The 22,596-nt window shown below is 48.3% G+C and overlaps 1 long non-coding RNA gene across 1 annotated transcript in view; it reads left to right on the top strand.

The window, feature by feature from the left end:
* LOC147106539 (uncharacterized) overlaps positions 1 to 1,741 on the top strand; it is a 33,688-nt gene extending 31,947 nt beyond the window's left edge. The window contains exon 3 of the long non-coding RNA XR_015080946.1: positions 1,560 to 1,741. This is a non-coding gene — a long non-coding RNA (uncharacterized LOC147106539). The remainder of the gene's footprint in view (positions 1 to 1,559) is intronic.
* The last annotated feature ends 20,855 nt before the right edge of the window (positions 1,742 to 22,596 follow it).

Below are 22,596 nucleotides of genomic sequence, written 5' to 3'. Positions count from 1 at the left end.
TCTCACTCCCTCGCTGGTCACTCTGTCCCTCACTCTCCCTCACTGGTCACTCTGTCCCTCAATTTCCCTCACTGGTCACTCTGTCCCTCAATCTCCCTCACTGGTCACTCTGTCCCTCACTCTCCCTCACTGGTGACTCTGTCCCTCAATCTCCCTCACTGGTCACTCTGTCCTTCTCGCTCCCTCGCTGGCCACTCTGATCTTCTCACTCTCCCTCGCTGGTCACTCTGACCTTCCCACTCTCCCTCGCTGGGTCTCTCTGTCCCTCACTCTCCCTCGTTGGTCACTCTGTCCATCACTCTCCCTCGCAGGGTCACTCTGTCCCTCACTCTCCCTTGCTGGGTCACTCTGTCCTTCTCACTCTCCCTCGCTGGGTCACTCTGCCCCTCACTCTCTCTCGCTGGGTCACTCTGTCCCTCACTATCCCTCGCAGGGTCACTCTGTCCTTCTCACTCTCCTCACTGGATCACTCTGTCCTTCTCACTCTCCCTCGCTGGATCACTCTGTCCTTCTCACTCTCCCTCACTGGGTCACTATGTCCTTCTCACTCACTCGCTGGGTCACTCTGTCCTTCACTCTCCCTCGCTGTGTCACTCTGTCCCTCACTCTCCCTCACTGGTTCACTCTGTCCCTCACTCTCCCTGAATGGGTCACTCTGTCCTTCTCACTCTCCCTTGCTGGGTCACTCTGTCCCTCACTCTCCCTCGCTGGGTCATTCTGTCCTTCTCACTCTCCCTCGCAGGGTCACTCTGTCCCTCACTCTCCCTCGCTGGGTCACTCTGTCCCTCACTCTCCCTCGCTGGGTCATTCTGTCCTTCTCACTCTTCCTCGCTGGGTCTCTCTGTCCCGCACTCTCCCTCGCTGGGTCACTGTCCATCACTCTCCCTCGCTGGTTCACTCTGTCCCTTACTCTCCCTCACTGGGTCACTCTGTCCCTCACTCTCCCTCAATGGGTCACTCTGTCCTTCTCACTCTCCCCCGCTGGATCACTCTGTCCTTCACTCTCCCTCGCTGGGTCACTCTGTCCTTCACTCTCCCTCAATGGGTCACTCTGTCCTTCTTACTCTCCCTCGCTGGGTCACTCTGTCCTTCACTCTCCCTCAATGGGTCACTCTGTCCTTCTCCCTCTCCCTCCCTGGGTCACTCTGTCCCTCACTCTCCCTCTCAGGATCACTCTGTCCTTCACTCTCCCTCAATGGGTCACTCTGTCCTTCTCACTCTCCCTCAATGGGTCACTCTGTCCTTTTCACTCTCCCTCGCTGGGTCACTCTGTCCCACACTCACTGGGTCAACCTGTCCCTTACTGTCCCTCGCTTGGTCAGGCTGTGCCTCACTCTATCTGCTGCAGATGTCTGTTCCCCATTCTTTTGCAAAATCTGTCTGCCGCTCATTCCCTCGCTCCGTCTGTTCCCTCTTTCATTCTCTGTCTAGGTTTTTAAGCTTACCGTGACCCAAGAGGGATCAGAATAAGGGAATAGAGAGACATGCATGTCAGGACTGGCTGTATTATACTAAAGGGGATAGCATTCAAAGAGCTAAACCATATGCTTCCATTCTAGGATGTTCTGATAGAAATGACAGACGCAACTTACAAGATAACACCTGAAAATGCGTTGGACAAATTTAACATATCCATCAATCCGCTGTATCTGTCCCTCGAAGTGATAATCCCTGGGGGTCATCTACTACAAATGTTATGGAACAAGAAAACAAATACGTTCATCCGCTTCACCAGGTTGCACCAGGTAAATGATTGATGGCTCACAATCATTTTTCTTATAGATTGATATCCATGTGCAGGATCTCCCAGTGTTTAGCCGTAATAATAACCACTGCAGATTATATGGGGCAAGCCTTTCAATGCACTAGGTGCAAAGAAATTGTGAACCTAATTTTTTAAACATTTAGGGGGAGAAATTGAGTATCGCCCCGGCGATACCTTTAGTGGTAACGAAAAAGTAGCACTGGGCGCTACAGCAGTGAATCCGCCGCGAACTCCGGTTTTAGCGCTCCAGGAAGGAAGTGGAACGCTAAATCAAGCGCTATCACTTCCCGTGGAGCGCTAAAGTTCGGCAAGAGGGGCGGTAGCGGAGCAGCGCTGCCCAGTGTCGAGGGCAGTGCTGCCGGGAATGGAGGCTCCTTCCCTCCTTTAAAGATAAGGGCCATTGCTGCAGGCTCTGCGTTCAATCGATGTCCCTCGTCGCCGACGGCAGCCGCGATCCGCGACGATCAGCCCCAAGCACTCTAACAGCGTGCAGGGCTGATCAATCGCAGCACAGGAAAAAGTTGATAGAACAACCTAAGGGGTGAAAGCAAATTTTTCATTGACACAAGCGGCCTTCCCTTTAAATACTGCTCAAGCGCCCGGCCTCCCTAACAACGCCTCCTGCAGTTGCCGGTGTTATCGCCCAGCGATGCTGCAGGGGGCGGAACTGAAGTTCGGATCCGGGGCGCTACCGGGGGCACTGCGCAGCCTGGTGACATCACGATCTCCAGCTGCAGGTGGTTAGTGGTTACCACCGCCGCAAACGTCCATGTCAATTTCGCTGGCGTTGGTACTATCGCCGCGCCCGGTCACAAAGCCGGTAATGCCCCATTAACGACCCCTCCAGAGGCGCTAACGGGAGGCACAAAGGGTGCAATCCCTCCCCTTTACTGCTTTGCTGCACTGAGTACAGACAGATTATCCCTATTTCATAAAATGATACAACACAGAAGGAGGCCGTACGGCCCATCACACCCGTGCCAGCTCTGTGAAAGAGCAATTCAATTAGTCCCATTCCCCTGCCCTTTCCCCGTAGCCTGACAATTGAAAGTTATCATTGAATCTGCTCCCATCACAGAGAGAGAGTGAGGAACAGACTGACCCAGTGGGAGGAGGATAGTGTGGAGCATAATAACACTGCCATGGGTTGAATGGCCTGTCTCGTGCTGGAAATACTATGTAATACAGTACTATGTAACTATGCAACCCTTTCGTGCTGTGCAGTCCAGATCATAACAACTCGCTGCGTAAAAATTAATTCTCCTCATTTCGCCTTTGGTTCTTTTGCCAATGACCTTAAATCTGTGTCCTCTGGTTACCGGCCCTTCTGCCCCTGGAAACAGGTTCTCCTTATTTACTCTCTCAAAACACTTCATGATTTTGAACCTCTATCAAATCTCCCCTTAACCTTCTCTGCTCTAAAGAGAAAAATCACAGCTTCTCCAGTCTCTCCACTTAACTGAAGTCTTCGATCCCTGATATCATTTTAGTAAAAAAATCACTTCTGCAACCTCTCTAAGGCCTTGACACCTTAAAGTATGGAGCCCAGAATTGGCCGCAATACTCCAGCTGAGGCCGAACCAGTATTTTCTAAAGGTTTACCATCACTTCCTCACTTTTGTACTCTGCATCTATTTGTAAAGCCAAATATCCAGTATGTCTTTTTAACAGTCTTCTCAACTTGTCCTGGTCACCTTCAAAGACTTGTTAAAAACACCCCCAGGTCACTTTGTTCCTGCCCCTCCTTTAAACTTTGTTTATATTGCCTCTCCTTATTCTTCCTACCAAAATGAATCACTTCACACTTCTCTGCGTTAAATTTTATCTGTGTCTGCCCATTTACCAGTCCGTCTATGTCCTCCTGAAGTCTGTTACTATCCTCCTTGCTGTTTACTACATTTCTGAAATTCTTGTCATCTGCAAACTTAGAAATTATGCCCTATATACCCAAGTACAGGTCATTAATATATATCAAAAAGAGTATTCCGAATACTGACCCCTAGGGAACACCACTGTAGATTTCCCTCCAGTCTGAAAAATAACCATTCACCACGACTCTCTTCTTTCTGTCCCTTAGCCAACGTCATATCCATGCAGCCACTGTCCCTATAATCACATGGGCTTTAATTTTGTTACAAGTCTATTGTGTGACACTTATCCAACACCTTTTGAAAGTCCATATACACAACATCAACCGCACTCCCCTCATCAACCCTCTCCAGTACTTCATCAAAGAACTCCGTCTAGTTAGTCAAACACAATTTGCCTTTAACAAATCTGTGCTGGTTTACATTTATTAGCCCATATTTTTCCAAGTGACAATTGATCGCATTATTGTCCCGAAAGGTTTCCCCACCACCAAGGTTCGGCTGACTGCTCTGTAATTGCCGGGTTTATCCCTCTCCCCTTTTTAAACAGGGATGTTACCTTTGCAATTCTCCAGTCCTCGAGCACCACCCCCATATCTAAGGAGGATTGGAAGATTGTGACCAGAGCCTCTATTATCTCCTCCATTACTTCCCTCAGCAACCTAGGATGAATCCCATCCAGACTGGGTGGCTTTTCTACTTTCATAGAATCATAGAAATTTACAGCACAGGAGGAGGCCATTCGGCCTATCTTGTCCGTGCTGGCCGACAAAGAACTATCCAGCCTAATCCCACTTTCCAGCACTTGGTCCGTAGCTGTAGTGTATGTAACCTGTACCAACTTAAGAGGATACCTTAAGGTGATGGACTACTTTTTGATGGCTCCTGTACATTGTAGTACCGGTGGTGACCACACCGGTATATAAACCCTGTGGAGCAAAGTGTATTCCAGTTCAGCCCTGACCCTCAGTTACTAAAGACCTGTTTAAGTATTTCTGTAGTCTGTGTCCAGTTATTCAGCATAACTACATTTGAAAGCACAGACTCAACAGTGGCGACGAGTCTGATCTTACCTAGCGGCAGTTGCATCAAAGGAAGCTTCGCCTCTGAAACGGGCGTCGAAAAAGGACATCCACCCTCAACATCCTGCTGGGCACTGCATAGCACGGGAGGCAATCGGGAACCCGGGTTGGGTTCTGGCCACAAAGTCTAACATCAGTGAACATCCCTTCGACGACAGCGGCGGGTAAGCCCGATCGAGCGGCATGGGGGGGAAGTCGGCCGAGTTGTCAGTAAGAGAAGGGGAGGGAAACGATGAAAAGGGCGGAGAACACGACCGCAGCCGGTGTCAGGGGCCGGACTGCAATCGGGGCAGAGACGCGCAGCAGCCAGAAAAGCGTTTATGTCCACAAGGACCGCGGGAGCGGCGGGGAACCAGAGCAGCAGCGTAGGGGAAAATAAAGGACCGCTGGGAGGCGAGAATGGCAACAGCGCAGTAATCGCCATTTTTAGTCGGCGGGGGAAGAAGACAAGCGCGGGAAAAGCCGCCAAGCGCGGGAAGCCACCATTTTGAAAAATAATAATCATAATCCGAAGGAAAGGAAACTCAACAAGGATGCCAAAAACGGGTAACATCACTGCTTTTGATAGCGATGTGGAAGATTGGGCCACTTATGTGGAACGCGTTGAAGTTTACTGTACAGCGAATGAGGTACCGGTGGATAAGAAAGCAATAACCCTATTAAACTCGATGGGTGCGAAGACGTACAGGTTATTAAGGAACCTTGTAACACCAGATAAACCGGTAGGAAAGAGTTTCGCGGATATTGTTACTATCCTGCAAGAGCATTTAAACCCCACGCCGCTGCTGATAGCGGAACGATTTAAATTCTACAAAAGAATTCAACTTAAAGAGGAAAGCAACGCTGAATTCTTAATCGAACTGTGCAAGTTATCAAAGTACTGTCAGTTCGGTACAGGACTAGCAGACGCACTGAGAGATAAGTTTGTGTGTGGGCTCCTAAGGGAAGGAACCCAGAAGCGACTGCTAGAGGAAAAGGATCTTACGCTGGACAAAGCTTTCAGCATTGCAGCATCGCACGAGGCAGCAGCACGAGGCACTGCAGAAATGCAGCAAAGGCCATTGGAATTCAGCACCAATGAAATGGCATTGGGCGCAGTAAAGTGCTATCGTTGCGGAAGGACAACGCATGACCAGAACCAGTGCTGGTTCAAAGATAAAGAATGCAGGCAATGTGGCAAACTTGGTCACTGTCGAAGTCTCGACTCCCGAGTAAGACTCTTAAAAACAAAGTATCGTTAAAGACAGGCTTTATTTGCTTGCAAGGGAAGAGTTGTGTAGACAAGGGCTACATCAGACCTCTTCAAAGTAATACAGGAGTTGTAGTATATTTATACAGTACAGAAGCAAAACAGGCTTTCTATGCCACATGACATAGTATTGAATCATAACTGATTACAAAGGCACAGACCTTGCGAATTATTGAAACAACGTATTTCGGGCTGCGTTAGAATAACGAACGGAAATACCTTGGGATAAGATTAACTAATCCTTTATTATGGGATCCCTCTGTTCCCTCTGTTCTCTCACTGTACCAACTGGGCCTGTGGGCTGATGTTTACCTTATCATGTCCTTGGCTGTTTGTTTGGTAAATGAGGCTCCTTGTTAAGCTTATCACAAACAGGGAGTACGTATATAGCATTCCTAAATTATCTCGTTCCCTTGAAACATGATTAGTGAATCATGCTGTTGGCCATTTTAAAGTTTAAATGGATTTCATTCTATGCCCAGGAAGCCATTTTATGTCTAAATGAAAAACTGTACTTCCACATTCTTCCCTTTTGTCCTTACTAGGACAACATAACTGAAATTAACCTCTTCCTATCGGTCCTCGTACTAAATTTAGATTTTAGCCAAGGATACCGACTTCTTTTCCGTTTGGAACCATCTCCGGGATTTACCTGTATTGATGGTTGACCTTGTTTAAGATCGTCTTTCTTCTCGGTCTATTCTTAGTGTTTGGGCGTGTGTTTTTGTAGGGTTTAATTTTGATTTGATTTCAGGTTTATGCCTTTGTATTTCTGCAGCTTATATTAGCCTGCAGTGTTCTAATTTCCCTGCAGCTTATATTAGCCTGCAGTGTTCTAATTTCCCTGCAGCTTATAGTAGCCTGCAGTTCTAGTGCCACTATGCACTTTCTAAAAGACAGGGAACAGCAGCTTATAGAGGAGGACTAATTCATGGCCCACACAGTTTATAACTAACCTGTGGGGTTCTCCTAAGCACAAGTGCTTCTATGTAAGCCCCCAAAGTGCGGACCAAGTGATATACAAAGTCGACGACACTGGCTTGTTGTTGAAGGGAGCCCTCTCTCTTTTTCCTAGCCTGCAGTTCCCATTTGAAATGGAAAATGTGTTTTGCAGAAAGAGGAGAGCATGTGGAGTATATATATGTATATATTTGTCTAAGTTTTCTAATCCCTATAATTGTATTTTATTCAATCGTCTCAGTTCCTCATCCAGGGGACCATTCTTTTCCTCTACTGACTTTACTTCTCTCTGTATCATCATATTCATCGCAGGCAAGACTGCCTTGCCTAACCTATTGCAACAACACTTAATCGTTGTGACAAACAGAGCAATGCATACAATCAGGGCTATTACTACTACCAGTCCATGCAATAATATTTGTCCTACTGATCCCAGCCACCCTCCCAATATCCAGTCAGCCCAGCCTTGGTTCTTTGGGTTTTCATACTGATTTACTGCGTCTAGCATATTCGTAAGACATGTACAAAAAAGTATTCACGTGTAATTCTCGTTTCTTTCGGGATCTTTCCCCATCTCCTTGGCATATTAGACTCAGCAGTCCGATTAGTATACAAAATATAAGTAACGTCTTCATTGTTAGAGTCTTTGAAAATTCAATTGTCTCTATTCGGTGCCTTCTTGCAGTGGGATGCGTGAATCCAGGAAGATCTTTCCTTGACTTTTACGGCTGTGTTTGTAGTCAGGAGCACTTGATATGGTCCTTCGAAGCGTGGTTGCAGACCGTTCTTCCTTTTAAAAACCTTCACGTAGACGTCATCTCCAGGTTCCAAGTCGTGGCACTTTCCCTCTGCTGGACTCGTTTGAGCTTCCTTTACCTGTTGGTGAAAGCTGGAGATACATTTAGTTAATGCGATGCAATAGTTTAGCATAGCCTCGTCCATTTTATGAATGTCCATTTGTTTCACCGTAAATGGTGCCAAAAATGGCAGTCTTAGGGGTCGTCCCATAACAATCTCATGTGGAGACAGTCCATTGGTCCTGTTAGTTGCTGCTCGCATTATCATCAATGCTAAGGGTAATAGTTCGACCCATTTAAGTCCAGTTTCATTGCAAAATTTAGAAAGTTTATTCTTCAGCACTCCATTATGTCTTTCCACCAGTCCTGTGGATTGTGGATGATAACTGCAGTGAAAATGCTGGTTAATCTGCAAAGCTTTACATAGTTCTTTTATAATTGCTCCAGTGAAGTGCGATCCTCTGTCGCTTGAAAGCTGCATACGTATTCCAAACCTTGGTATGATTTCTTTTAACAAGCACTTTGCTACTGTTACAGCATCATTCTTTTTACATGGGAAAGCTTCGACCCATCTTGAAAACATATCTATAATTACTAACACATACTTAAATCCTAAACATGGAGGTAATTCAATAAAATCCATTTGCAAATTTACAAAAGGGCCTGATGGATTCGGGTGGGAGGCAGGCTGTACTTTCTCTGTTTTACCTGGATTCATTTCCTGGCATGTGGTGCACCTTTCACTGATTTGTTTTGCAATTGCCGAAATACCTGGTGCATACCATGTTTGATTAATATAGTCTGCCATCCCCCCTTTGCCCGCATGCGTGAACACATGAACGCATCAGGCAATCCATGGGAGTAAAGATTTAGGCGCCACCATGCGGCCGTCATGGTGAACCCATACCCCTTCAGGCGTTTTAAAGCAAAAATCCCTTGCCCAACTTAACACTTCGTCCGAGTTGGCCTGTGACTGAAAGGCTAAAACATCATTAATAGAAGGTGGGTCATTATCTGATTTCTGTTGACGCAAAACAAAGGCCGAGACCAGTGGCCCTGTGTCCGACAGAGCGGCTGATTTAGCAGCTCTATCTGACCGCTCGTTACCCAGGGATATCTGATCCTGACTACCTGTATGAGCCTGACATTTAATAACTGAAATCTTAGTGGGACACACCAGAGCCTTTAAAAGATTATTGATTTGCTCAGCATTCTTAATAGTTGATCCTGAGGAAGTTAGAAACCCCCTTAATTTCCAGATCTGTCCATAATCGTGAGCAACTCCAAAAGCATACCTGGAGTCGGTATAAATGTTAACAGTTTGATCAGTAGCCAATATACAAGCTCTGGTAAGAACGAAGAGTTCTGCTTGTTGCGCTGAAAATGACTGAGGTAGTGAGAGCGCTTCCATAACTGAATGATCATCTGAAACGGCATACCCAGCCCTAGGTGATCCCTTGTCATCCCTAAGGGCCGATCCATCCACGTAGAATACCAAGTCACTATTAGGAACAGGAGTTTCAGATAGATCTGTTCGGGGCTTGGTAGCTAACTGGGTAACCGTCTCACAGCAGTGTGGGATTCCGTCATCTTCTGTTGGTAGCAGCGTGGCTGGATTCAAAACTGAGCATCTTTGAATTAGGAGATTGGAGTTGGATAACAGTTCAACCTCATATTTGCTGCTACGGGCTGATGTTAGATGCTGAGTGGCGTATTTTGATAACAGAACTTCCACTGAATGTGGTACAAACAAAACAGTTCAGTGATTAAGCGTGATGCCTTGAGCCTGTTGTACAGTGTAATAGGCAGCAGCTAGAATTGGCAGGCATCCAGGCAGGCCGCATGCAACGGGATCCAATTGAGTAACTGTCTTTTATAGTCGTGTCTTTTCCCGTGCCTTCATAAAAGGCAGTGCAATGCAGATTCATGTGCCAGCTGTCTAATTTCAAATCCTTCTGGTACTCTGAGACGGTTCTTGAGGCACGGTGTAGTGCTCCTACAATTATCATTAGTTTATGGCTTATTTCTTGGTTTTCATTTGCCCACTGGTAGACAATGGGAGGGGAGCAATCTTGTAAAAGGCACATAGTACATCTATCGGTCGGAACGTGTATCTGCAGTCCCTTTTCTGAACAAATTATTGTTGCCTGCATTTTGCACAACAAGTCTCTCCCTAAAAGGTTCATGGGGGCGTCGTCTGATAACAAAAAAGCATGTTGGCCAGAAAAATTATCTGCTCGTATTTGTAACGGTTGTGGCCATGTCAGAGTCTGTGAGACACCAGAAAGTCCTATGCAGGTAACATCCTTGTCAGTGCATGGAATTCCTGTAGCGTATTGTTTTGTCAATAGTGAGGTTGTGGCTCCTGTGTCGACGAGAAAAGGGGCTTTCTTGCCTTGCATATTTATGGATAGATATGGCTCATCTCTAGAATTTAGCGATACTAGTGGTAATTGGAGAGTGTGGGTATTGTTCGGGGCCGTTTCTCCGTGTCATGCTGAATAATTTTGCCCTGGGTATCCGAATTGTCCTTCCGTATTTTGACCTCCCCAAGGATTCCCTGTTGTAAAACCTGCCTGCGGACGAGTGTGAACCTGGGCTTGGGTATTTACATTGTTTGGGGCACCTCCCCATCCTTGATTCTGCTGCTTGGGGAACGGGCAGTCGGACTTCCAGTGTCCGATCTGACCATAGTTAAAACACGGAGAGTTTGTGCCTCTTCCGTTCCACTGGCCTCTGCCAGTCCCTCCTCTACTATTTCCTCTAAATCCGCCTCTGTTATACCCTCTACCTCGTCCTCTGTAGTGGCCCTGATAATAAATGGTAGTCTGGGCGGTCGGGGCTGGAGAAGCTGCTTGCTCCATTAACAAGGAAACTTTACTCTTTTGATCTTTATTCCTTTCCTGCATTCCTTTCAAGATTTGTGTCAATTCAGGAATGGTTTTATGTCTCCAGTCAAGGCAAACTAAAGTCAACGGCTCCTTAAGTTCTGTTCTGAGGCCGTTTACAAGGGCGTTAATTAAAGGGATTTGGTCATTTTCTTTTGTCATACCCGAATGCTGTCCCATAACTGCTTCCATTCTTTCTATATAATCCTCAACGTCTTCATCCCTTTTCTGAGTTGTCTCAATTATCTTATCTAGTGTTGATTATATTCTCCTGACTTACAGCACTGGGGTCGGGTGATTCACCACCCGCTGTGCCTTGTTGTTGCACTTCGTATTCAGGAGGCTGGGCTGGTCTTCTGAACCATCCCTGATCCTCGTCATCACTGGAATGAGTCGTGGGCATGGGAGGATATTCACAGGGAGGAGCGGTAGGCTTCGGGTTTTGTCTTAAAGGCATTAGCGTAACCTTTTCTTGTTTAATCAATTTATTCATTAGATCTCTTTTCTTATTTTTGTTCTCAATTTTACTAGCTAATATGCTGCGTTCCTTACGTTTTTCTGCTTCCCTTTTCCAATCTGAGAAGGCAGACCAATTTATTGACTTTGCACCCCTTCTCCTTGGCAGTTTTCTAGACACGTGATTCTATCTAGATTGAATGTACCATCCACGGGGAAAGGGTGTCTGTCTTTCTTTGTCCATTTAGCCCACTTAGGTAAATCATTTGTGGATATCTGACCATAGTAGGTAAAGACATAAGAAGCGGGAGTTCCCTTTTCTGGGATCTTGCTCTGCGCAGCTCCCATCTTAGTTTGTTTGGTGTTTTTTTTTAAACTAGGCTCTCTTCTTCTAGATCGCAAGTTTCACCCCTTACCCCCTTACGATTATTACTGACTGTCCAAAGGACCATGTAGTGGACCACAAGTGATGAAAAATAACACGTAGTGACAACAGTCAAAGAAATGATAAGCAATGCAGCTGCCCAAACAGGCAAACAGACCAAATATTCAGACATTTATCTTATACTTTAAACTAAACAAATAGTCAATTCTCAGTTTGCGTTGTACGCCACTACAAGCTGAGTCCTTAACATTTAACTTATACTTTATGTGAGAGTTTTCTGTCTTAATGTTGTCAATAGTCAACAAAAAATGGAAAACAATATAGAATCCTTATGCTTTAATGCAAGGGGCTTGAACCCTCATAGAAGGTATCTCAACGGAGAAAAATCCTGAACCTGATAATACAGATCTTAAAAAATTACAGTGACAATTCTCAAATGATACTTTCTGCCGCGGGACTCAGCCCCGGCTCAAGGGACCCACCCTTGATCAAGGGACCCACCCTTGATACTGCAGTTTTAACTTGGTACCTTATCTGTCTGGGACTCAGCCCTGTCGACTTTCCTTTTGCCTTCTTTGCTCGATACTTTTTCTTTAAAGACTTGAGTTGTCAGTATTCTCCTTCCTTCAGTGGTCAACAATAAAAGAAGCAAAAGTTACAGAATTCAACTCAAGTCTAAAACATGAGTCTTAACTAGATCGCAGTACTCCCGTCGGAAGAAACAGACCACACCAACTTAATATCTAATGAGAAATCCTTTTATGTGATAAAACATCACTGTGGCCATTCAGGATCTGTCATTAGAGATTCACGATGTCCTTGTCCGTGACTTACCGAAAGGCAGCAAGCGATCTCGGTGGAACCTCCAAGTAATACTGTCGAAGTCTCGACTCCCGAGTAAGACTCTTAAACACAAAGTATCGTTAAAGACAGGCTTTATTTGCTTGCAAGGGAAGAGTTGTGTAGACAAGGGCTACATCAGACCTCTTCAAAGTAATACAGGAGTTGTAGTATACTTATACAGTACAGAAGCAAAACAGGCTTTCTATGCCACATGACATAGCATTGAATCATAACTGATTACAAAGGCACAGACCTTGTGAATTATTGAAACAACGTATTCTGGGCTGCGTTAGAATAACGAATGGAAATACCTTGGGATAAGGTTAACTAATCCTTTATTATGGGATCTCTCTGTTCCCTCTGTTCTCTCGCTGTACCAACTGGGCCTGTGGGCTGATGTTTACCTTATCATGTCCTTGGCTGTTTGTTTGGTAAATGAGGCTCCTTGTTAAGCTTATCACAAACAGGGAGTACGTATATAGCATTCCTAAATTATCTCGTTCCCTTGAAACATGATTAGTGAATCATGCTGTTGGCCATTTTAAAGTTTAAATGGATTTCATTCTATGCCCAGGAAGCCATTTTATGTCTAAATGAAAAACTGTACTTCCACATCACATAGCGAGAGTATGCCGGTCAGGAAAGAAGACCAGCAGCAAAAAGTCGTCGCAGGAGAAGTACAAAAAAGTACACAAGGTGACAGAGAACAGTTCGGATGAACAGAAGACGGATTCAGACTCCAACAGTAAGGAACTGGGTTGTCTAAATATACATAATGTGGGTAACACAGCAGACCACCAAACTATCTGGGTCATGCTTCGGATAGCAGGAGTCCAAGTGAAGATGAAATTGGACACTGGATCGGCATTGACGGTCATGAATAAGCAAGATTACAAAAGGTTATTCTCACACATTCCCCTGAGGGATACGGAGATTGTATTGAAAACATACACGGGGCAAAGAGTATACCCCATCAGAAAGATAAAGGTAAATGTGGTCTACAATGGTAAAGAAAGTCAGGAAATGGACTTGTATGTGTTACCTGAGGGAGGTCCACCACTACTGGGATGGGAATGGATCCGGAGAATAAATGTGGACTGGCATTCCATACAAGCACTAACTGTAGATTCCTGTAAAGAGGACGACGTCAAACCTAAACGACTGTCCAAAATATTGGACGATGCTAAGGAGGTGTTCCAACAGGGACTGGGAACACTGAAAGGAATTACAGCAAACATCAAGGTTGAAGAACATGCAAACCCAAATTTTTTCAAAGCCAGACCGGTACCTTATGCGATACGACCTGCTGTGGAAGCAGAGCTGGAAGGGCTAGAACGTTCAGGAGCACTGTCAAAGGTGGACTGGAGCGAATGGGCCACACCCATTGTTCCCGTCATGAAGCGTTCATTGAGCAACAAGCCGGTGGAACCTGGGAAGGTTCGCATCTGTGGCGATTTCAAGATCACTGTTAATCCGGTTCTTCACACAGTGCTCTTACATAAGTTGCCAAATGGCTTGGAAAGGCCAGTCGCGTTCGCATCCAGATCATTGACCTCCGCAGAGCGCAACTATGCTCAGATAGATAGGGAGGCTCTCAGCCTCATGTGGGGAGTTAAGAAATTTAACCATTACCTGCAAGGGCAAAAGTTTACGCTGCTGACAGATCACCAGCCGTTGGTTTCCATTTTTAAACCTAAGAAGGGTGTTCCGGTTATGACGGCGCAGAGGCTTCAGAGATGGTCCCTTTTCCTAGGGGCACATCAATATGATATCGAATTCAAAGGTACAAAGCAACATGGTAATGCTGATGGGCTGTCGCGCCTGCCACTACCTACAGCAGAAGAGGCACCGGCAGTTGACCCTGTCGAGATATTTCACTCGACCATCATCGATGGGAAGTCGAAAACAAACAATTCCAGCACGTAAATAACAAGGCCACTCGGAGTTTCGAAATAGGACAACCAGTGTTGGCCAGGGACTATAGGAATGATAAATGGCAATCCGGAACAATTCGTGCCCGACAAGGACCCTTGATGTACACGGTAGACATTGGAGAGAATGTAATACGACGTCATGCTGACCAACTTGTGGAATCGAGAACAAGGGTCGACCCCATGTCTACGGCAGAGACACCAGTTGAAGAAGTTATTGAGCCTGTAGCATCTACCTCAGACTCGAACGTACATGATGATGTTCAATCCATAGGAGATCAAATGGATGAGTCACCCCAGCAACGAGAACCAGAGACCCCTGAAAGGCGTTATCCGGCCCGGTTCAGGAGGCCTCCTCAGAGACTGAATCTTTGAACAGTTTTGTGTGAAAGTTGTATATATGTTATCCATGTAATGTTTAAATTGGGGTGTACACTGTTAAGCTAAAAGGGGAGGAATTGTAGTGTATGTAACCTGTACCACCTTAAGAGGATACCTTAAGGTGATGGACTACTTTTTGATGGCTCCTGTACATTGTAGTACCGGTGGTGACCACACCGGTATATAAAACCTGTGGAGCAAAGTGTATTCCAGTTCAGCCCTGACCCTCAGTTACTAAAGACCTGTTTAAGTATTTCTGTAGTCTGTGTCCAGTTATTCAGCATAACTACATTTGAAAGCACAGACTCAACAGTAGCCTTTTAGGTTACGGCAGTTCAAGTGCATATCCAAGTACTTTTTAAATGTGATGAGGGTCTCTGCCTCGACTACCATTTCAGGCAGTGAGTTCCAGACCCCCACCACCATCTGGGTGAAAAAAAATTATCTTCAAATCCCCTCTAAACCTCCGACCAATGACTTTAAATCTATGTCCCCTGGTTATTGACCATTAGAGTCTTAGGCCTAGAAATTCACTATAGCCCCATTTGGGGCGCCAGCCTCGCCAGGGCGCTAAAAGTAGTGCCCCGGAAGCAGTCGCGGCCGCCCGCCGGAAATTCAGTTTGCGCGCCCCAGAGGGAAGCGCGGCGCTACTTGAGGCGCCCCGCATCCCTCTTGGGGCGCTGCAGCTGAATATCACTGCGCAATGTGCCGCAGTGCCACACGCTGCGGTGTGTCACGCTGCGGTACTGCAGGCCTTCCTCCCCTTCTTAAAGGGGCGGGGCCTTGTGCAGCGCGATCGAGGATCGCGAGTGCCGGCAAAAGAGCCTGGCACTGAGGAGAAGTGCCGGGCTCTTGGAACACAGTCGGCACTCCGCGGGGGGGGGGGGGCTCAGGAGGCCGGGGACGGCAGCGCGGAGAGGTGCTGGCAGGCGGCCAGCAATAAAAATGGCCGCCCCGCACCTCTCCTTTAATTAGCGCCTCAACGCCGCAGGTAGGCCCCCCTGAACCGGTCGCAAATAGCGCCCGGCGTTAAAGCAGGGGGCGCATCTAAATATCGCGATCGGGGCATTAGTGGGGCACTGCGCACACTGATGACATCATCGGTAGCGGCACAGCGCTAGCGACTAGCGCCGCCATTAGCGGCCCACTGAATTTAGCGGGAGGCGTGGCCAGTGGCTTCCGACCCACTTAGCGCCCTCTTAAGGTGCTAACGGGTGGCGCAGTCCACTGAATTTCTAGGCCTTAAAGTCATGGGGCCCGATTTTTGGCTTGTGTGGGAAATGGTTGGGTTTCCCCGAATGTGGGGTTTCTGACACACAAACAAATGTGTCAGCCAGCTCCATGCAATTTTCCCTCAAGTGGCCAATTAATTCCCAGCATGTGGGCAGCCTTGCTAATTGTCCATTTCCAGTCAGAAAGCCCCACAGTATGATGTCATCATTTGTGGTGCTTTCAAAGTGTCCAGCAAGCTTCTCCACATCTGCAGGCTTCTCAACCACTCTTGCACAATGGCAGAGGAGCCTGCACCAGCTGCTGCCAGCGGCAGAGGCCGAGCTGCGGCCAAATTCAATGAGACGTCATTGCAGACCTTGGTGGATGGGGTAAGGGCCCACAGGGAGGTCCCCTACCCTCGCTCAGGGAGGAAGAGGCCTCCCAAAGAGTCCAGGGCTGCCTGGATGGAGGTGGCAGCGGAGGTAAACTCTCTGGGTGTCACCCGTCGCACCTGGCTGCAGTGCAGGAAGCGCTTCCATGGCCTTCACCGCACAGGGAAAGCAAGTTTGAAGTTTCCATCACCCTCAACCTGATCCCCATTGCCTTTCCCCAACAGCACTCAGCTTCCGCAATCTCTTCTTCCACATCCCACTTCACAGTCACATCCATGCACCCTTACCCATTCCGTCTCTCTCGCTGCTCACATTCACAGAACTATTCCACCATCCAGTCTTGTAATTAGATTTAATGCCATCATTTTCCTGCACATAAAAAATCTGGTGCCAGCTGCTGCACTAATGGCATCTGTCGTTTGGCGAATGGGGATGTCACATAGAGCCCTTAGGATAACTTGCAGATGTCAGCAAGCTGGTCAAATAGGTAGGAATGTGCAGGCATGGGCCACTGTCCATGGTCAGTTAAGAAGCAGTGAGGCTGCAGTGTTTGATGTACCAGGCTACGCAAATCTGCCCAGGATGAGTGCGTTCCTTGCATTCCACCCAGCAATGTTCTCGCGCACTGGTGCCGCTGGTTGGCGGGCCTCTGCAGGATGATAGTTTCCGTCCTCCTCCTCCTCAGCATCATCCTCATCTGAGGCGGCTCTGTGAGGAGCCTCTTGGCCCTGCGGAATCGGCAAGCCGCGACGCTGTGCCATGTTGTGAAGCACACAGCATACCACGACGATTTTGGAGACCCTGGCTGATGAGTACTGTAGGGCTCCACTTGATCTATCGAGGCATCTGAAGCGCATCTTCAGCAATCCGATGGTTTGCTCAATAATGCATCTGGTGGTAATGTGGCTGGAGTTGTAGCGCTCCTCATCTTCGCTGGCTGGTCTCCTCAACGGCGTCATTAGCCAAGAGCGCATCCTTGAAGTTCGTTTGGCGGACTGAATAGCGGAGGCACAGTAGACTGGCGCAGTATGAAGAAGTCATGGCAGCTGCCAGGGAACCTGGCACAAACATGCAAAATCACCTTCTTGTGGTCACACACCAGCTGAACGTTAAGGGAGTGGAAGCCCTTGCGGTTGACAAAAACTCCTGGATTGCGGTGGGGTGCCCTAAGGGCCACATGTGTGCAGTCAATGACACCCTACACCCTTGGAAAGTCTGCCAGCTGAGCGAATCCACGCGCTCGCGCCCTCACACTTGCGCGATCCCTGGTGAAATGGATGTGATTGTGCGCGATGGCAAAGAGGGCATCGGTTACATGCGTGATGCATGTGTGTGCGGCCGCCTGGGAGATGCCGCTGATGTCTGCTGCTGATCCCTGGAAGGAGTCTGAGGCATAAAAGTTGAGTGCGGTGGTGACTTTGATGGCCACTGGCAAGTAGTGTGGACCTGTTGCCCTGGGCTCCAGGTCTTGCCGCAGCATTGCGCAGATGTCAGTCACAACCTCTCGTGAAAGTCGGAGCCGCCTCTGGCACTGCTGCTCAGTCATGTTGAGGTAGCTGACCCTGTGTCTGTACACCCTGTTTGGGGGGTATCTCCAGTGCTGACAGCCTTCCATGCGCTGACCCCTTCTGGCCTGTGCTGCCTCAGGTGGGTGAGCCGCAGCCTGCCGCTCCTGCTGGTGCTGCTGGTGATGCTGTTGCTGGAGTTGCTCCAGCCTCCTCTGCTGTTGGAGATCCTCTAATGCCAGGAAGGGAAGGTACCAAAGGCCTCCCATGCTTCTGGCAGATGCCTCCGTTGAGGAGGCGCTGAGTTAGGGTGGTGAGAGTGGCTTCCCAGGAGCTCACACTGGAAAAGTGCGTGAGGCTCCAACTTTCTACAGCTGTGCCTAAGCCTTCAAAAAGTTCCCCCAAGCCTTCATCAACAAGGTCCTGCAGCCTACAAATGCTGCCTGTTTAAATCTCTTCAGTCCTCATTGAGCTGCAGCTGCAAGCAAGCAAGCCAACAGTTTTCACGCCAGGTCTCATCAGCGGGGTTCCCCGCAGGCGTGTTTTATGTGGGGAAAGCCTCAAAATCGCAACGGCCCCTCAAAATCTACTTAAACAAGGTAATAATTGGTGATTTGTGTTCTGACGGCCAGTCCCGCCAGCGGCGGGCGGGACTGAAGCGGGTCGCGGAGAATCGGCGGTCCAAAAGTCGGACGGGGCGGGGAATCAGGCGGGGTGGGTCGCGACCCGCTTTTTCGGCGATTTTCGGCCCCCGGCCGCCTGAAAAGCCGCCCGACGGCTGGCAGAAAATCAGGGCCATAGAGTTATACAGCACAGAAAGAGGCCCTTTGGCCCATCGTGTCCGCGCCGGCCATCAAGCCCTGTCTATTCTAATCCCATTATCCAGCACTTGGTCCGTAGCCTTGTATGCTATGGCATTTCAAGTGCTCATCTAAATGCTTCTTGAATGTTGTGAGGGTTCCTGCCTCTACCACCCTTTCAGGCAGTGAGTTCCAGATTCCAACCACCCTCTGGGTGAAAAAGTTTTTCCTCAAATCCCCTCTAAACCTCCTGCCCCTTACCTTGAAACTATGCCCCCTGGTTATTGACCCCTCTACAAAGGGGAAAAGTTCCTTTCTATCTACCCTATTTATGCCCCTCATAATTTTGTACATCTTAATCAGGTCCCCCCTCAGCCTTCTCTGCTCTAAGGAAAACAATCCCAGCCTGTCCAGTCTCTCTTCATAGCTGAAGCGCTCCAGCCCAGGTAACATCCTGGTGAATCTCCTCTGCACCCTCTCTAATGCAATCACATCCTTCCTATAGTGTGGCGACCAGAACTGCACACAGTATTCCAGCTGTGGCCTAACTAGTGTTTTGTACAGCTCCATAATAACCTCCCTGCTCTTATATTCTATGCTTCGGCTAATGAAGGCAAGTATCCCATATGCCTTCTTAACCACCTTATCTACCTGTCCTGCTGCCTTCAGGGATCTATGTACATTCACACCAAGGTCCCTCTGATCCTCTGTCCTTCCTAGGGTCCTACCATTCATTGTGTATTCCCTTGCATTGTTAGTCCTCCCAAAATGCATCACCTCACACTTTTCAGGGTTAAATTCCATTTGCCACTGTTCTACCCATCTGACCAACATGTCTATATCATCCTGTAGCCTGAGGCTTCCCTCCTCGCTATTTACCACTCCACTAATTTTCGTGTCATCTGCGAACTTATTAATCATACCTCCTTCTGCTAAGGGAAATAGATCCTTCCTAGCCACTCTATCTAGGCCCCTCATAACTTTATACACCTCAACTAGGTCACCCCTCAGCCTCCTCTGTTCCAAAGAAAAAAAAAACAGCCTATCCAATCTTTCCTCATAGCTAAAATTCCCCAGCCCAGGCAACATCCTCATAAATCTCCTCTGCACCCTCTCTAGTGCAATCACATCTTTCCTGTAATGTGGTGACTAGAACTGCACGCAGTACTCTAGCTGTGGCCTAACTTGTGTTTTATACAGTTCAAGCATAACCTCCCTGCTCTTATATTCTATGCCTCGGCCGATAAAGGCAAGTATCCCGTATGCCTTCTTAACCACCTTATCTACCTGTCCTGCTACCGTCAGAGATCTGGACATGCACTCCAAGGCCCCTCTGATCTTCTGCACTTCTCAGTATCCTGCCATTTATAGTGTATTCAATTGTCTTGTTAGCCCTCCCCAAATGCATTACCTCACACTTCTCCAGATTTAATTCCATTTGCCACTGTTCTGCCCACCAGACCAGTCCATTGATATCTTCCTGCAGTCTACAGCTTTCTTCTTCATTATCAACCACACAGCCAAGTTTTGTATCATCTGCAAACTTGTTAATCATACTTCCTACATTCAAGTCCACTTCATTGATATATACCACAAAAAGCAAAGGACCCAGTATTGAGTCCTGCGGGACCCCAATGGAAACAGCCTTCCAGTCACAAAAAGACTCTTCGACCATTACCCTTTGTTTCCTGCCTCTGAGCCAATTTTGGATCCAACTTGCCACGTTGTCCTGCGTCCCATGGGCTTTTACTTTCATGACCAGTCTGCCATGTGGAACCTTTTTAAAAGCCTTGCTAAAATCCATATTGACTACATCAAATGCATTACCCTCACCAACCCTCCTTGTTAACTCCTCAAAAAATTCAATCAAGTTAGTCAGACACGTCCTTCCCTTAACAAATCCTTAACATTGAGGGCAGTCAACCTTTTAAATACCTCCTCTCCATCTATTTTTATCCAATCCAATTTCTCTACTGCCTACTCCTTTACTGTAACAATATTTGTTGCAGAATATTACCTACATGTGACCTCTGTGATAGCCATCCTTACCCTACATCACACCTGTAATACTGAACATACACTATACATAACCTCTGTAATACACAAATTAACTCTGCATGTAATCTGTGGAATATCTGATTTTAGCCTGCATGTAATCTGTGTAACTCGCAGTCCCTGAGGGTGTTGGATCTCCAGTGCACAGTCCCTGAGGGTGCTGGATCTCCAGTGCACAGTCCCTGAGGGTGATGGATCGCCAGTGCACAGTCCCTGAGGGTGATGGATCTCCAGTGCACAGTCTCTCAGGGGTGATGGATCTCCAGTGCACAATCTCTGGGGGTGATGGATCTCCAGTGCACACTCTCTGGGGGTGTTGGATCTCTAGTGCACACTCTCTGGGGGTGATGGATCTCCAGTGCACACTCTCTGGGGGTGATGGATCTCCAGTGCACACTCTCTGGGGGTGATGGACCTCCAGTGCACACTCTCTGGGGGTGATAGATCTCCAGTGCACACTCTCTAGGGGTGATGAATCTCCAGTGCACAGTCCCTGGGGGGGACGGATTTCCAGTGCACACTCTCTGGGGGTGATGGATCTCCAGTGCACAGTCCCTGGGGGTGATGGATCTCCAGTGCACAGACCCTGGGGGTGATGGAACTCCAGTGCACACTCTCTGGGGGTGATGGATCTCCAGTGCACAGTCCCTGGGGGTGATGGATCTCCAGTGCACACTCTCTAGGGGTGATGGAGCTCCAGTGCACAGTCCCTGGTGGTGATGGAACTCCAGTGCACACTCTCTGGGGGTGATGGATCTCCAGTGCACAGACTCTAGGGGTGATGGATCTCCAGTGCACAGTTCCTGGGGGTGATGGATCTCCAGTGCACACTCTCTAGGGGTGATGGATCTCCAGTGCACAGTCACTAGGGGTGTTGGAGCTCCAGTGCACACTCTCTGGGGGTGATGGATCTCCAGTGCACACTCTCTAGGGGTGATGAATCTCCAGTGCACACTCTCTGGGGGTGATGGATCTCCAGTGCACACTCTCTGGGGGTGTTGATCTCCAGTGCACACTCTCTGGGGGTGTTGATCTCCAGTGCACACTCTTTGGGGTGTTGATCTCCAGTGCACAGTCCCTGGGGGGGATGGATCTCCAGTGCACACTCTCTGGGGTTGATGGATCTTCAGTGCACAGTCCCTGGGGGTGATGGATCTCCAGTGCACAGACCCTGGGGGTGATGGAACTCCAGTGCACACTCTCTGGGGGTGATGGATCTCCAGTGCACAGTCCCTGGGGGTGATGGATCTCCAGTGCACAGTCTCTAGGGGTGATGGAGCTCCAGTGCACACTCTCTAGGGGTGATGGATCTCCAGTGCACAGTCACTAGGGGTGTTGGAGCTCCAGTGCACACTTTCTAGGGGTGATGGATCTCCAGTGCACACTCTCTAGGTGTGATGGACCTCCAGTGCACAGTCTCTAGGGGCGATGGATCTCCAGTGCACACTCTCTGGGGATGATGGATCTCCAGTGCATGCTCCCTGGGGGTGATGGAACTCCAGTGCACAGTCTCTAGGGATGATGGAGCTCCATTGCACAGTTCCTGGGGTTGATGGATCTCCAGTGCGTACACTCTAGGGGTGATGGATCTCCAGTGCACAGTCTCTAGGGGTGATGGAGCTCCAGTGCACATTCTCTGGGGTGTTGGATCTCCAGTGCACACTCTCTGGGGGTGGTGGATATCCAGTGCACAGTCCCTGGGGGTGATGGATCTCCAGTGCCCTGTCCTTGGTGGTGATGGATCTCCAGTGCACACTCTCTGGGGGTGATGGATCTCCAGTGCACACTCTCTGGGGGTGATGGATCTCCAGTGCAGAGTCTTTGAGGTTGTTGGATCTCCAGTGCACAGTCCCTGGGGGTGATGGAGCTCCAGTGCATACTCTCTGGGGGTGATGGATCTCCAGTGCACAGTTCCTGGGGGTGATGGGTCTCCAGTGCGCAGTTCCTGGGGGTGATGGATCTCCAGTGCAGAGTCTCTGGGGGTGTTGGATCTGCAGTGCACACTCTCTGGGGGTGATGGATCTCCA

This window comes from Somniosus microcephalus, chromosome 15, assembly GCF_052327205.1.
Source record: "Somniosus microcephalus isolate GS21.2 chromosome 15, FLI_Smic_1.0, whole genome shotgun sequence".
NCBI classification, from domain to species: domain Eukaryota; kingdom Metazoa; phylum Chordata; class Chondrichthyes; order Squaliformes; family Somniosidae; genus Somniosus; species Somniosus microcephalus.
This window is presented reverse-complemented; position numbering and strand designations above follow the sequence as displayed.